General features: G+C 42.8%; 1 long non-coding RNA gene across 1 annotated transcript; it reads left to right on the top strand.

Annotated features, from left to right (window-relative positions):
• Positions 13,406–13,820, top strand: LOC8075523. Its single transcript, XR_002451067.1, has 3 exons — positions 13,406–13,450; positions 13,533–13,625; positions 13,736–13,820. It is a non-coding gene; the product is annotated as an uncharacterized LOC8075523 (long non-coding RNA).

Genomic DNA, 15,483 nt, shown 5'->3' with positions numbered 1-15,483 from the left:
ACTACTACGACTACTACCACTACTACCACTACTACTACCACTACCACTACCACTACTACTACCACTACCACTACCACTACTACTACTACTACCACTACTACTACTACTACTACTACTACTACTACTACTACTACTACTACTACTACTACTACTACTACTACTACTACTACTACTACTACTACTACTACTGCTGCTGCTGCTGCTGCTGCTGCGACTGCTGCCAGCGGCACCGCTACCGCTACCGCTTACCGCTACCACTACTACCACTACTACGACTACTACCACTACTACCACTACTACTACCACTACCACTACCACTACTACTACCACTACCACTACCACTACTACTACTACTACCACTACTACTACCACTACCACTACCACTACCACTACTACTACTACCACTACTACTACTACTACTACTACTACTACCACTACTACTACTAAAAAAGCATTGCTCCTCTCTCTTCTCCTCTCTTCAACCTACTACTACTACTAAAGCACTGCTGCTACTACTACTACTAAAGCGCTGCTGCTGCTGCTACTACTACTACTACTACTAAAGCACACTTTATTCCTTTCATCTGTTAGAACAAATCACGAAATGACACGGACAACAAGCAATGCAGCCCGATCCAACGAACATGAAGAGCACCCTTGCCCTAGAGAGCAAGAAATACATGATCAGTTTTCTCAGGAACAGTTTGATGAAGAAGTGGGCAATGGTGTAGCATTTATGCTTACTCAGGAGGAGTCTGGCGAGGAGCAAGGGGGAGAAGCGGGAGGAGGAGAGACTGATGAAGGATCAAGCAAGGACGATGACTCAACCTCAGGATATTAAAGTCCTGAGGATCCACACCCATGTGAACCTAGACGGAAGCCAACGATGAATGAGTTGGACAAGGACTTTGACCCAAACGAGGAGGTAGGGATATGAAGGTTTCTTAGTAAATCATAAATTTTGGTAACGACATGGCTGTGTTACCTCTACTAACACATTGACCTGTTGTTTATACAGGTCCCTCATAAACCTCCAAAAAGACCACGTCGGCGTCCGGCATGTTTCGCCGGACATGACGGGGCAAGGGAAAAGAGGGCAGAGGCAACAGGCACAGAGACTACCATTGTGGCCTCTGCTCTGCAACCTGAAGGCACAACCTCGGCCTCGACTACCAAAGTGAAAAGGAAAGGAGGGGTTAGAAAGCCAAACCACTATCCAAATGCAAAAATGATTTATGTGATTGACGAGGTTGGGGAAGAAGGGCAGATCCTTAAGCCAAAGGAGTTCCAATCAAAATTCCGCAATGCAATTAGGGCCCTAGTCAGAGACAAGTTGAACCCATCAATCCATAATTGGTGTTGACGGTTCCTAAGTATCAATTTTAATTATCAAATAAACAAGAGAAATGACCAATATGCAACCAACACTTAGAATTAGGGTTTGATCTGACAGAATTCCACGAGTTTTGTTGTTTATCTGTTTCTGCAGGGGGTTATCAGGAAATAAGGAAGAAAGGCCCACATGTCGGGATTACATAGAGATATCAACGCACCGCGCAATTTTACACCATCTAGAAGACTCCAGAAGCCACGAGACCGAAGCGGAGGCGAGACGGGGCCAGGCCCAGGGCGCCCGCCCTGAGGACCTGGGCGCCCGCCCCCCTCTGGAGCCAGATCAGGACTCTCTTCGCTCGGGATATTCCACCGACCTATTGGATCAAGAAAAACATAGTACCACCTCGCCTATCGACCCAAAAACGCATAGAAGGGGAGGACTATATAAGCAAGGCCCCCTGGCCCCTGGACAAGACATGAAGAAATTATCATAGAGACTGAGGGGTGCCCTCGAAGGAAAACCTCTTCTCTAATTAATATTTCTTTTTAGGCTTAGCAATCAATGTAAGGTAGAAATAGATCTTCTAGTTTCTACTAGATTGAGAGAGATAGAGTGGAGGGGTAGAGTGGAGGAAGCCCGGCCTGTCGGTGTCTACTCCAAGCTTGTACCTGCGGGATCAAGTTCTCCTAACCCGAAGCTTGCTCCTAGGATTCTTCAGTAATTCGACTTCTAAATTCTAGTAAGTTCTTGTTTTATTGTTCTTATGGTTTATGAGTTTACTTTAATCTCTTCACGTAGAGTTTAGAGTAATCATTGCTGGCGTAAACGTGGTGTTTAGGCTGGGGTACTCATAGATATTCCCTGACTAGCTGGGCCGTGGTAGTAGTGAGGAACGTGACAATTCCGAGCTACCTTTGTAGATCACATCTCGTTAGCAGGAAGGATAGGGTTTATAGGTGCGGGTTGAACATCCTTTGTGGTGTCTAGATTCCGTTAGCCTCCCCATTAGAACAGTAGATCATCCTTACCAAGGTTAGAAGGAGTCTACGGTTGCAGTCTTCTCTATTTATCACTCACATCGAAAGACATTCTTTGTGCCTAAAGGTTAGTAGTAATAGACACGTTAGTCAGATGCACTCTTTCTCCTAGTGGTAAAAAAATAAATACGATACTCTGGATAACCTCCCGGGTGAAATGCTCACCGATATCCGTGCGCTTGCGGATCAATTCCTTATTGCGTTCCTAAATATCAACAAGCATTTCTGGCGCCGTTGCCGGGGAGAAAGACGGTTGCTGAGATAACCTGAGTCTTACTATTAGCTTGTATCTATACTTTTATCTTTTCTTATCTTTTATATTCTTCCTTTATTTTCTTTATTCTTACCTTATGGAAAACCAAAATTCTAAATCGATCCATGAGTCTGGAATCCCTTTAGCAACTGACCTTTTACCATGGGAATCATCACAGCCTATCCAAACATCCCAGTATAAGTTAAGTTCTAGGTTGATTGCCATGATTCAAAACCTATCTTTTTTGGGAAAGGAAGACGAAAACCCATACCTTCATATTAGAGATTTTGAGCAAACATGTGATTGTCTTCGCATTGAAGGCATTTCTGATAAGACTTTACATTGGAAGCTTTTTCCTTTTTCTCTAAGGGGAGAAGCTAGACAATGGTACAGTCAGAAGGTAAGTCAACAACAAGGTGAATGGGGAGTTTTACGAGCCAACTTTTGTCTAGATTTCTATTCCCTTGACCGTATAGCCATCCTTAGACTCGAAGTCCTATCTTTTAAACAAAAAGATAATGAAACTTTGGGAAAATCCTGGAAACGTTTTTCTGATCTTTTAGAATCTGGTCCAAACCTTAATCTTGAAGACCCTGTTCTTTTGTTTCACTTTTTTCGAGGTCTTCACAAAAATCACAAACAAATGCTTCACACAATGTCTAGAGGTTCTTTCTTTCGCATCCCTACTGATGAAGCTAGAGTGATCCTAGATAGAATCCTAGAAGCTGAGATGGATAATACCCTTCATGATGAAACCTACGAAGCCGAAGTAGACACTCTGCTAAACTCTTCATCTACTTTAGTTATCCCAAGTTCTGAGCCACAAGAGGAAGAAATTCCACTACCGGACTTCATGCTGGATATAGAATCCGATCTTTTTGCCGATTTTGGAAATATTTCAAACTACCATTCTATTGACAAACCCCAAAACGGCCAGTTTAGCATTTATTTGCCAAGTGAATATCAATTGAGAGAGCTTATCTCAGTAATGAGTAGCGAATGGTTGGAGGAATCAGAGCTTTCCTCTGATGTGATCCGTTTGGACACACCCTCTATAATTATACGCTGTGCTTATAATTCTGATCGATTTAATGCTCTTTATAATCCAGTTGTGGGGATCAACATCATGTCTAAATCTTTTGCACTTAAACTATTTAAAAATCTTGTCTTAACCCCCAGAACAAAGGTCATAAAGGAATCTTCGGGACGATTAGTCCCCAGTCTTGGAATTATTAATGTCCTGCCTCTTACGGTAGAAGGCTCCATGGTTCATTTGAACTTCTATATCTTTGATACATGGGACTTCGACCTGTTGATAGGACAACCTTTTAGAAGACTCCTTTATGAAGGTCATACTGGAAAGCTACACATTTCTTTTGGAAAAACCTTTAAATTCCCAATAATATTTTCACACTCCTTAAATAATAAGGCCGAGTCATATCTTTTGCCTGATCCTATGGAGGAAGTAAAGGCTGCATCTCTATAGCTTTTAGATGAACCAGACTTAGAAGACGAAACTCCTATCTTCACAGAAGAAGAAGACGAACCTTCCGAGCCTGAACCCTTAGATGAGTTTGCAGAAACACCTAGACCCCCCATAGAGCTTAAAACTTTACCACCCGATCTTACCTATGCTTTCCTAAACAATAATCCAGAGTTCCCTGTGATCATTAGCGATAAACTCACTCAGGATCAAACTCTGCGATTAATGACCATTCTTGAGAAACATCACTCAGTTTTCGGCTACTCACTTCAAGATCTTACAGGAATCAGTCCTATGATTTGTACCCATCGTATTCCAACAGATCCTTCTGTTACACCCTCTCGAGAACCCCAACGTAGACTTAACAACACTATGAGAGAGGTAGTTAAAAAGGAAGTTATAAAGTTGCTGCATGTAGGGATTATATATCCTGTGCCGTACAGTGAGTGGGTGAGCCCAGTCCAAGTTGTGCCTAAAAAGGGAGGCATGACTGTTATTATGAATGAAAAGAACGAGGTAATTCCGCAACGCACCGTCACAGGATGGCGGATGTGCATAGACTATAGAAAACTAAACAAAGCTACGAGAAAGGATCACTTTCCTTTACCTTTCAAAGATGAGATGCTAGAGCGGTTAGCAAACCATTCATTCTTCTATTTCTTAGATGGATATTCAGGGTATCATCAAATCCCGATCCATCCTGATGATCAAAGCAAAACCACTTTTACATGCCCTTATGGAACTTATGCTTATCGTAGAATGTCTTTTGGGTTATGTAATGCACCAGCTTCTTTTCAAAGATGCAAGATGTCTATATTTTCTGATATGATTGAAGAGATTATGGAAGTTTTCATGGATGATTTCTCTGTTTATGGAAAAACTTTTGATAATTGTCTTGAAAACTTAGACAAGGTTTTGCAAAGATGTGAAGAAAAGCACTTAATCCTTAATTGGGAAAAATGTCATTTTATGGTTAGGGAAGGAATAGTGCTAGGACACTTAGTGTCTGAAAGAGGGATTGAGGTAGACAAAGCAAAAATTGAAGTAATTGAACAACTACCTCCACTTGTAAACATAAAAGGAATTCGAAGCTTTCTTGGCCATGCTGGTTTTTATCGTAGATTCATAAAAGATTTTTCATTTATTGCTAGACCACTTACTCTTTTGCTAGCCAAGGATGCTCCTTTCGAATTTGATGATGCATGTCTAACATCTTTCAATTTATTAAAGAAAGCACTCATCTCTGCACCAATCATTCAACCCCCTGATTGGTCGTTACCTTTTGAAATTATGTGTGATGCTAGTGATTATGCTGTGGGGGCAGTATTAGGACAAACTAAAGACAAGAAGCATCATGCAATTGCTTATGCCAGTAAAACTTTGACAGGAGCTCAACTTAACTATGCAACCACTGAAAAAGAGCTTCTGGCTGTTGTCTTTGCCATTGATAAATTTAGATCTTATTTAGTTGGAGCTAAAATAACTGTTTACACTGATCATGCTGCATTAAAATATTTGCTCATGCTAAACCTCGCCTGATTAGATGGATCTTATTACTCCAAGAATTTGACATAGAAATAAAAGATAAAAAGGGAGTAGAAAATTCTGTTGCTGATCACTTGTCTAGAATGTATTTTAAGAGTCCACAGGAAACCCCCATCAGTGATTCACTCCGGGACGACATGCTCTACGGGATTAACAGGTCTGACCCCTGGTATGCAGATATTGTTAATTTTATGGTTTCAGGGTATGTACCACCAGGAGCAAACAAGAAGAAGCTTATTCAAGAAAGTCATTCACATATATGGGATGAGCCATACCTCTTCCGAGTATGCTCTGATGGCTTACTCAGGAGATGTGAGACCACTGAGGAAGGATGGAAGATCATCGACATATGTCATTCGTCACCATATGGAGGTCACTATGGAGCATTCCGTATACATTCAAAGATCTGGCAGTGTGGATTCTATTGGCCTACAATGTATGAAGACACGAAGCAATATATCAGAAGATGTGGGCCATGTCAAAGACACGGAAACATAAATACAAGGGATGCAATGCCACTCACCAACAACCTTCAGATTGAGCTCTTTGATGTCTGGGGAATAGACTACATGGGTCCATTTCCACCATCAAAGAAGTGTGAGTACATCTTGGTGGCAGTTGACTATGTCTCCAAGTGGGTAGAAGCATTACCTTGCAAGCATGCCGACAACGTCAGTTCAAAGAGGATTGTTTGAAGAAATTATATTTCCAAGATTTGGAGTCCCCAGAGTAGTGATAAGTGATGGAGGAGCACACTTCATCGACAAACGCTTCAAGCAATATCTATCAAGACATGGAATCCGTCACAACGTCGCTACCCCCTATCATACTCAGACAAGTGGCCAAGCAGAGACTTCCAACAAACAAATCAAGAATATTCTTCAGAAGACAGTAAATGAAATGGGAACGGCGTGGAAAGACAAGCTACCCGATGCACTCTGGGCATACCGGACAGCATACAAGACCCCAATCGGAATGTCTCCATACCAATTGGTGTACGGGAAGACTTGCCATCTACCTGTTGAACTAGAATTCAAAGCACACTAGGCCATAAAGAGATGGAATATGGACTTAGATGTTGCTGGAGATTATAGAAGAATGCAACTATCAGAATTGGAAGAATGGCGAGAGAAGGCATATCACAATTCAAAGATCTACAAAGAAAGAGTCAAGAGGTGGCATGACAAGAGAATCAAGAAGAAGGAGTTCACACCCGGAGATAAGGCATTACTTTTTAATTCCAGGGTGAAGCTTTTCGGGCATGGAAAACTCCGGAGCAAATGGGAAGGACCATTCAAGGTAATCAATTCATCATCCCACGGAGCTATCACACTTCAAAATAGCGAAGGTACGTTATTCAAGGTAAATGGTCAACGTCTTAAATTATTTTTAGAGCCCAATGAGGAATTTGAAGAAATAGACGTAGTCCATTTTTACCTTCCCATGGAGAATTAGAGCCCGACACTTTTGGTCTGATGGTTTTGGGTCATATATATATTTTTCTAAATAATTCCGCATCCAGAACGCGCTCGGAGAAGTGGGCCCACAGAGGGGCCAGAGAGAGGGCGGGCGCCCAGATCAAGTGGGCGGGCGCCCAGCCCCTGTTCCCCCTCGGTCCCGACTTTCTCTGTTATGGAAAATGCACTAAGGGTGATCCGAATAATCCCTCGGATGGAAAGTTTCGCACGCACGTCGACGGGAGCAACCCGAACAACCCATAAAGGCACCCTTTTGACCCCTAAATAAACAGACCCCTGACCTCAGTTTTCAAACACCAAGCCACCAAGCTTTCTCTCCTTCAATTAGAGCTTGATTAGCTCTCCTTCAATTAAAGTTTGATTAGTTCCTTGCTACTCCAATGGCTGAGAAGTACCACGACGATTGGGAAGTCGTCCCCTTCAACCTCAACATGGAGCCTGTGGAAGACCCCGATGTCCGTGCTCTCGTCCCGGCTAACACAGAGCGTTAGCTAGAAGCCATGCCATTACGCCAATGCAGCTCCGCCCAATCTTACCATGCTCAACCAGTTCTCACCGCACCGCCACAACCCCTACTCCTCACAGGATCATCATCCAAGACGAAGACCACTATCAAGGTGCCAACCGGCACAAGGATCCTTCCACCTAGACCCAATGAGAGGGTCGTTGGAGTCAAGACCAACCGGAGCGGCGAGATCAGCAGTGTTCGCTACACTACGGAGGAGGAAAGGCCTTACTTTGAAGGGATTAGAGCAGCCAAAGTCCGTTTCATCCCTCCAAAGGCAGCCCCGAAGCACTCTCTCAATGCTTTTGAGACACCTCCCAAGCGTCGCAAGACTATAATGGATATTGATGAGGAAGTTCGCAGGCTAGATAGAGTTATCATAGACCTCCAGTCCTCGATTAATTCCCTCACTAGGCAGCTCTCTAACCACAACACCATTATACTAGGCCTTAGGCAGGATCTTGCCAGTGCCAACAAGAAGATCAAAGAATTAGAGCGCCGCTAAGTTATCTAGATTAGACCTTGAGGCAATGCATCTTAGTCATCTATCTTTAAATTCAGTTTAAGTTTGCTATTATTAGTTTGCTATCAGTCTTTTGTAATAAATGCCTCAAGATTAATAAAGAGTATTATTATTATTATTATGTCTTGTGTGTCTCTACTTTATCTTTGTGCAAGAAAGCAGAAAACAAGTATGGGGGAGATCCCTTGACATGCCAAACACACTCCAACTACATCACTCCACGATTCAGGTACACACTCTGCACACTTTACACATACATTTATTTTGGATTATGTAGAATATTGTTTCCGACATGATAAGATGAAAAGATTAAAAATATTTCTAATCATGATTAATCTCAATCTATGGTATTTCCTGAAAAATTGCAATTATTATAAAATCATTTTAAAACCCTGTGTTACGTAAGTCAATATGGAATGGTAGAGTATGAGTTTCTTAATCTTGATATCATTGTTGCTTGGAGAATTTATTTCAAAATATTCAAAATTCTAGCTACCATCCTCACTGTTTTATATGCCTGATAAAACTAAAAATATTAATTATGATTATAAAAGCTATCTACTCTGTATTGAGTTTGTTCAAAATGAGTTAGACCCTTGTTGAGAGATTTATCATGCTCCCAAGATCAAGACATTATTTCAGTAAGATTCACTCTTCCGAAGTATTATTGCATTAGAGGCATGTGCTATGCAAAAATAGAGATATTTCGAGGAAATAAAAAGGAGCAAGTGCTCGACAACCTCGCAGAAAAAATGGACAAGTGTCCGGCAGTAGAATTAGGGGTACCTCGGTATCCACTTAAAAAAAGGAAGAAAAGAGAAAAGAGAAAAAAAATGATAGCCCATGGTCCCTCTAATAAGCAATATGCCAGCAAGAGTTGACAAAGTTTTAAATTTCCAAAGTCTTTGATCTAAGAGTATGACATTCCCCTCCTCGGATCCCGTTTTGATGAGGCAATAAATGCAAAGTAAGAATGCTTGAGAATTTTTGCAAAATAAAACAACCTCAGTGAGATATATATATAAAAGATAATGAGTGATTTGAGAGAACCTATGAGGATCAAAAGGTATGCTAACTTTCTTTCAAAAATATATACAAAAAATCCAAGTGATAGGATTGAGAAGAAAGGATCTTTACTCTTAACCATATACTTCCCTGACTATGGTACACAGTGGAATTTTAACACCCTGCAATTATATAAAGAATGTTTTTAAAATGTTTACCCCAGATATTTTTCTTAACCATCCTTTTCTCGAGGACGAGTAAAAGCCTAAGTATGGGGGTATTTGTTGACGGTTCTTAAGTATCAATTTTAATTATCAAATAAACAAGAGAAAGGACCAATATGCAACCAACACCTAGAATTAGGGTTTGATCTGACAGAATTCCACGAGTTTTGTTGTTTATCTGTTTCTGCAGGGGGTTATCAGGAAATAAGGAAGAAAGGCCCACATGTCGGGATTACATAGAGATATCAACGCACCGCGCAATTTTACACCATCTAGAAGACTCCAGAAGCCACGAGACCGAAGCGGAGGCGAAACGGGGCCAGGCCCAGGGCGCCCGCCCTGAGGACCTGGGCGCCCGCCCCCCTCTGGAGCCAGATCAGTACTCTCTTCGCTCCGGACATTCCACCGACCTATTGGATCAAGAAAAACATAGTACCACCTCGCCTATCGACCCAAAAACGCATAGAAGGGGAGGACTATATAAGCAAGGCCCCCCTGGCCCCTGGACAAGACATGAAGAAATTATCATAGAGACTGAGGGGTGCCCTCGAAGGAAAACCTCTTCTCTAATTAATATTTCTTTTTAGGCTTAGCAATCAATGTAAGGTAGAAATAGATCTTCTAGTTTCTACTAGATTGAGAGAGATAGAGTGGAGGTGTAGAGTGGAGGAAGCCCGGCCTGTCGGTGTCTACTCCAAGCTTGTACCTGCGGGATCAAGTTCTCCTAACCCGAAGCTTGCTCCTAGGATTCTTCAGTAATTCGACTTCTAAATTCTAGTAAGTTCTTGTTTTATTGTTCTTATGGTTTATGAGTTTACTTTAATCTCTTCGCGTAGAGTTTAGAGTAATCATTGCTGGCGTAAATGCGGTGTTTAGGCTGGGGTACTCATAGATATTCCCTGACTAGCTAGACCGTGGTAGTAGTGAGGAACGTGACAATTCCGAGCTACCTTTGTAGATCACATCTCGTTAGCAGGAAGGATAGGGTTTATAGGTGCGGGTTGAACATCCTTTGTGGTGTCTAGATTCCGTTAGCCTCCCCATTAGAACAGTAGATCATCCTTACCAAGGTTAGAAGGAGACTACGGTTGCAGTCTTCTCTATTTATCACTCACATCGAAAGACATTCTTTGTGCCTAAAGGTTAGTAGTAATAGACCGGTTAGTCAGATGCACTCTTGCTCCTAGTGGTAAAAAAATAAATACGATACTCTGGATAACCTCCCGGGTGAAGTGCTCACCGATATCCGTGCGCTTGCGGATCAATTCCTTATTGCGTTCCCAAATATCAACAATTGGCACGACTATCCAGAGGACATAAAGGATGACCTATGGAAAAATCATCTATTGGTCAATTTTAATTTTAGGATTCCACAGAGAAGCTACCCCTAGTAAGACGACGTGCTATGAAGATGATGGGAGAATCCTTCCAGCGTTGGAGGAATGAGCTGAACACCGAGTACATCAAAAAGGGGTTAACTCCGTACCATAAGTATGGACACATCACTCCTGCTATCTGGGCGTTGCTCGTGGCTGAGAAGACTGCACCAGAATCTTTGGCCTTAAGTGAAAAGAACAGCTTGCAGGCGAAGAAGAACATCCACCACCCTCGTCTAGGCCCTGGTGGCTACGAGGGCAAGGAAGAGATGTTTAGAAAGATGGAAGAGGAGGCCGTAGCTGCTGGGAATACAAAAGTAATGAAATTGAAGCCACGCACCAAGCGTTGGGTCTTTGCAAGGAATCTTGAAGAATCAGGCAGCAATCTGAAATTTGCGAAGCCAGAGACCAAGGAGGCAGTGTCAGGGATAATTAAATATTCTGAAGACACCGTGAAGGGCTCATTCACTACTTCTAGAGAGAAGGACGAACTTAGCCTTGGCTTGGGAAACCCCGAGCACATAGGCTATGTCAGGGGATTGGGGAAACATAAGACCTGGAAGGAAGGATTTCGAGAGGATGTGGAGATGTACAAGAAACATGGTAGAAACCGGGAGGAGAGTCTTGCCACCCTAGTGAAGACCCTAGTTGCCAAGGAACTACAGGAGCAAGGACTGTCTACTGAGCGACGGTCACAAATGGAGCCACCTAGGGATTTGGTTCTAGTTGGTAGCCCTCCAAATGTTCAAAGCAGCCAAGGTTCCAATGCAACCTCCGCCTCAGTCGATCACATACGGGTGCCAACTCGTTGCATCCTGTTGATTCCCATCGGTAGGGGACAGGAGATGGCTGAGGTGGTAACGGGTCTGGCACATCCTCCAATTCCAGGCGACATCTGGCACCATAAACCGGTCCTGGCCGACTATAGTAAGGTTGAGTGCATACCGTGAATCCTGAGTACACGAAGCATAAGATTGAACACCCAACTAGCAAGGGGATTCGTGAGCTTGGACTACTCATGAAACAGTTCATCCTCTGGTACAAAAAGGATATTGTGTTGAATGTTTCCTCGCCAACTCCAAGTGATGTACACCTGGAGAGAGTCCACCTTGAGGATGGAGAGGTGTATTCACCGTCTCATGAGGACCACTTGATGCATGAGAGGGCACCGGCTTCTCCAACCGCTGGTGAGCAAGGGGTCGAGCCAGGGCATGATGAGACGCCACATGAGCCTCAAATAGGTGAACCTTCTGTAGCTCGTGCGGAGCCAGAGCATGAGACGCCACATGTGCCTCAGAGCCCGCAACCTTCTACAGCTCGTGCTGAGCCAAAGCGTGACGAGACACCACATGTGCCTCATAGCCCAAAACCTTCTACAGCTCGTGACGAGTCAGAGCATGACGAGACACCACATGTGCCTCCTAAGCCACAACCTTCTCCAGCTCGCCCCGAGCAAGGCCATGATGAGATGGCACAGACTTTTCAACAAGCACCGCCGATACATGAAGAACTACTCCCTCTAGTATGTGTAGCTCGTGAAAAGATCCCCATCATGATAAGGTCAACAGGGTCAACATCTTTTGTGGATATGAACGTCTCGGGTATGTACAAGTGGTTTGCTCATGACCAGTTCAAGCCTGAGAACCAAGGCCCGAACAAATCTGCCTACAGGATGCCCACTGACACCTCAGACTACACAACGATAACAAAGTATCCAGATGTTGAAACCATCAAGTGGTCAAAGGATTGCCCAAAAGAATATGTAAAAGGCAAACGTTTCCTACCAAATCGGATCTTGTGTAAGATGCCATATGGAATGAGAAGGTTCCATGATTGGTACTACTTGCATGTTTCACGTACAGAACTGAATGTGTTGGAAGCAGTAATACCTGCTCGCACATTTGGTGGCCCTGCTTCGGGTATTGCCTTTGACTTCAGCGACATCCAATCATGCTTTCACCTTAGTTCAATGTCGATGAATCTGATTCGCACTTGGTTTCTGTAACTCCTCTTCCTCTTGATATGATCTGAAAGTAACCTAGTTGGATTTTGCTAAAACTAACTTACGTCATGATTTTTAGAATGCAAGCACACTTTATGAAATCTACATGCTCAAATAAATTTTAATTACCCATCGAGATGGGAATTGGATGCGCCACAGCTAGTTGCTGGAGGGACGTTGGCGGAGAAAGAAAAGATCCGTGCGGCCAAAATAAGAGAAGAGTCTCTTAAGGTTGCGGCGTGGATTGCCGTATGTTTAAAGAATCTCCAACACTTCGATACAATATGGATTCCATACCACTTCAAGTAAGTTCTATTAATTGTATACTTAACGATAGTTCGGTTTATCTTATTTTGATTCCATGGTACTTATGTGTTTATTTAAAATTGTTGTAGCAATCACTGGATAGTCATAGGTGTCGATGTCGGGATGAACATGACATGGATTTGTGATTCTACATATTTTGACCCTCACACATATAAAGACTTCATGTCAATTCTCATTACGTAAGCAAATTAGTAATCCTAGTAACCTTATGTGATTCACTTTAATATTGACTTCTGCATACTATAAGTCACATCGATTCTCATTCAAACATGGCATTCAGGGCCTATGTCAAGAATCACAAAGGAAGGCATGATCTAGGTCTGGGGAGCCACTTGCGTTTCAAATCTCTATGTTCGGTAAGTGCGACTTAGTTTGGCATAAAATTTCTAATTTTTCAGTACTTATACTTGACATCTCCATTTGTAAATTGAAACAAAGTTTCCCAAGCAAAGGCCAGGGAGTCTGCATTGTGGATACTATGTATGTGCTTTCATCAGTAACACAAAAGGCTACAGGAGACACCCTGAATTGGTAAGTTTGAATCTCTTAGTGGGTTGTAGTATGAAAACATAGTATTTCTCACTTAGCTTTGCAATCTCTTCTTTACAATAGACCTAAACTTGTCTTTTACGATCTTGTAGTGGAAAGAAGAAAAAGGACTAAAAAGGGATGTCTACAGGGATGATGACCTCTTAGAGATTGTCGGTGACCTTTGCAACTTTATAATGGACCATGTTGTTTATTACAAAGGTTATTACCATAACCCACATTCTGACTTAGGTAGCAATCCTCTTTACCAGCACCTCCGTCAGTGGGATAGGCTATGTCTAGGTCGTTGATTACATGTGAACTTGTTGGAATGGACTGTGATCGATTTGTATTAGTACTTGAAAAATTTCGGACTCTTTTGGATGAATTTGTAATGGACTTGGAAACATTTTGGACTTGAAATGTGTTGGACTATAAATGTGGTGCTGTGTACATGTATGAATATTTATGTTGTGAATCTGTGTTGTTGAGAATCTGATTATATATGTATATATGTATATGGTGCTGTGCTGTGCTGTCAACTCGATTATTGTAATTTTTATATTTTTTTCTGTAAAATAACTTTAGGGGCGGTTCTAGATTGAGCCGCCCTTGCAAATGTAGACAATAGAGGCGGCTGAGACGCAAGCCGCCCTTACTGATGCTCACTATAAGGGCGGCTGAAAGCACCAGCCGCTCTTACAGTGGTCACTAGTAAGGGTGGTTGTTGTTTTCAACCGCCCTTAAAGTGGGTTATTGTAAGGGCGGCTGATGTTGAACCGCCCTTACAGTGAATTCCACTGTAAGAGCGTTTGCATAAGTGCGGAGCTTATTTAGCCGCTCCTGCTGTACCTGACTGTAGTAGTGATCGTAGTGTTTTTCTTTTGTTTTTAAATTCTAGCTAATTATACTTGGGCGATTTGCTTAGTCGTTGGCGCCACATCCTATTTTGATGACTCAGAGTGAGATATTGTACACATAGGATAAATCTGCAAGTTGCTGTGTGCTTGTACCAGCAGACCAATAGAGAATAGTATACTACTACAATTTCATCAAGACACTAAAAATTGAACAGTTTGCTGAGTCATCTTTGTCCTCCCACCGATTAGTTTATGGCGAAATTCTCTTGGCTCATGTATACGTACCACATGGGAGAGTTGAGACTGTCGCTGGTTGAGTTGAACAAGGTGAAACCTCTCATGCATCGGTTTGGTCCTATATATGATCCCAACCCAACCCTAGGTTCACTCCATGAGGCACATATATGCCAACGATGTGTGTGTGCGCGCGCGCCATGCACACACTACTACAGAATGAGGCATTGGTCGATGCCCAAAATCGCTAAAAACCTCGGCCTTTTGCGGCCCGGGGTTAAAGGCCCCTTTACCACCGGTTCGTAACACGAATCGGTGCTAAAGGGTCCTGCCCAACGGCTACTGACAGGTGTTGTCGGGGCCGGGACCCTTTAGCACCGGTTCATGTTACCAACCGGTGCTAAAGGGTCCCCTTTAGCACCGGCCAGTGCCATGGGCCGAGATAAAGCCTTTAGCACCGGTTTATGTTATGAACCGGTGCTAAAGGTCCGGTTTATAGACCGGCTTCGTCCTCGCCTCTGCCCATTCGAAACAGAGAGCACCATTGTTGTGAGCTTCCATTTTGTTGTTCTTGCTTGGTCTTCCTTTGTTATTCATCTCCGACACCCCTCGTTGATCTTCTTCAACTCCGTCATCGTTTCTTCGGGCTTTGTACTACCCGATTTTAAGGACAAAACCAGATATGCACCATATGCGAGTTTTAAAAGGCAAATCTCACGTATAGCAACAAATAAGGGGTAATATCAAAAGACAATGCATAAATTATA

The sequence above is a fragment of the Sorghum bicolor genome, chromosome 3, assembly GCF_000003195.3.
Source record: "Sorghum bicolor cultivar BTx623 chromosome 3, Sorghum_bicolor_NCBIv3, whole genome shotgun sequence".
Classification (NCBI taxonomy): Eukaryota; Viridiplantae; Streptophyta; class Magnoliopsida; order Poales; family Poaceae; genus Sorghum; species Sorghum bicolor.
The sequence above is the reverse complement of the archived record's forward strand: the minus strand, read 5'-3'. Positions and strand labels throughout refer to the sequence as shown.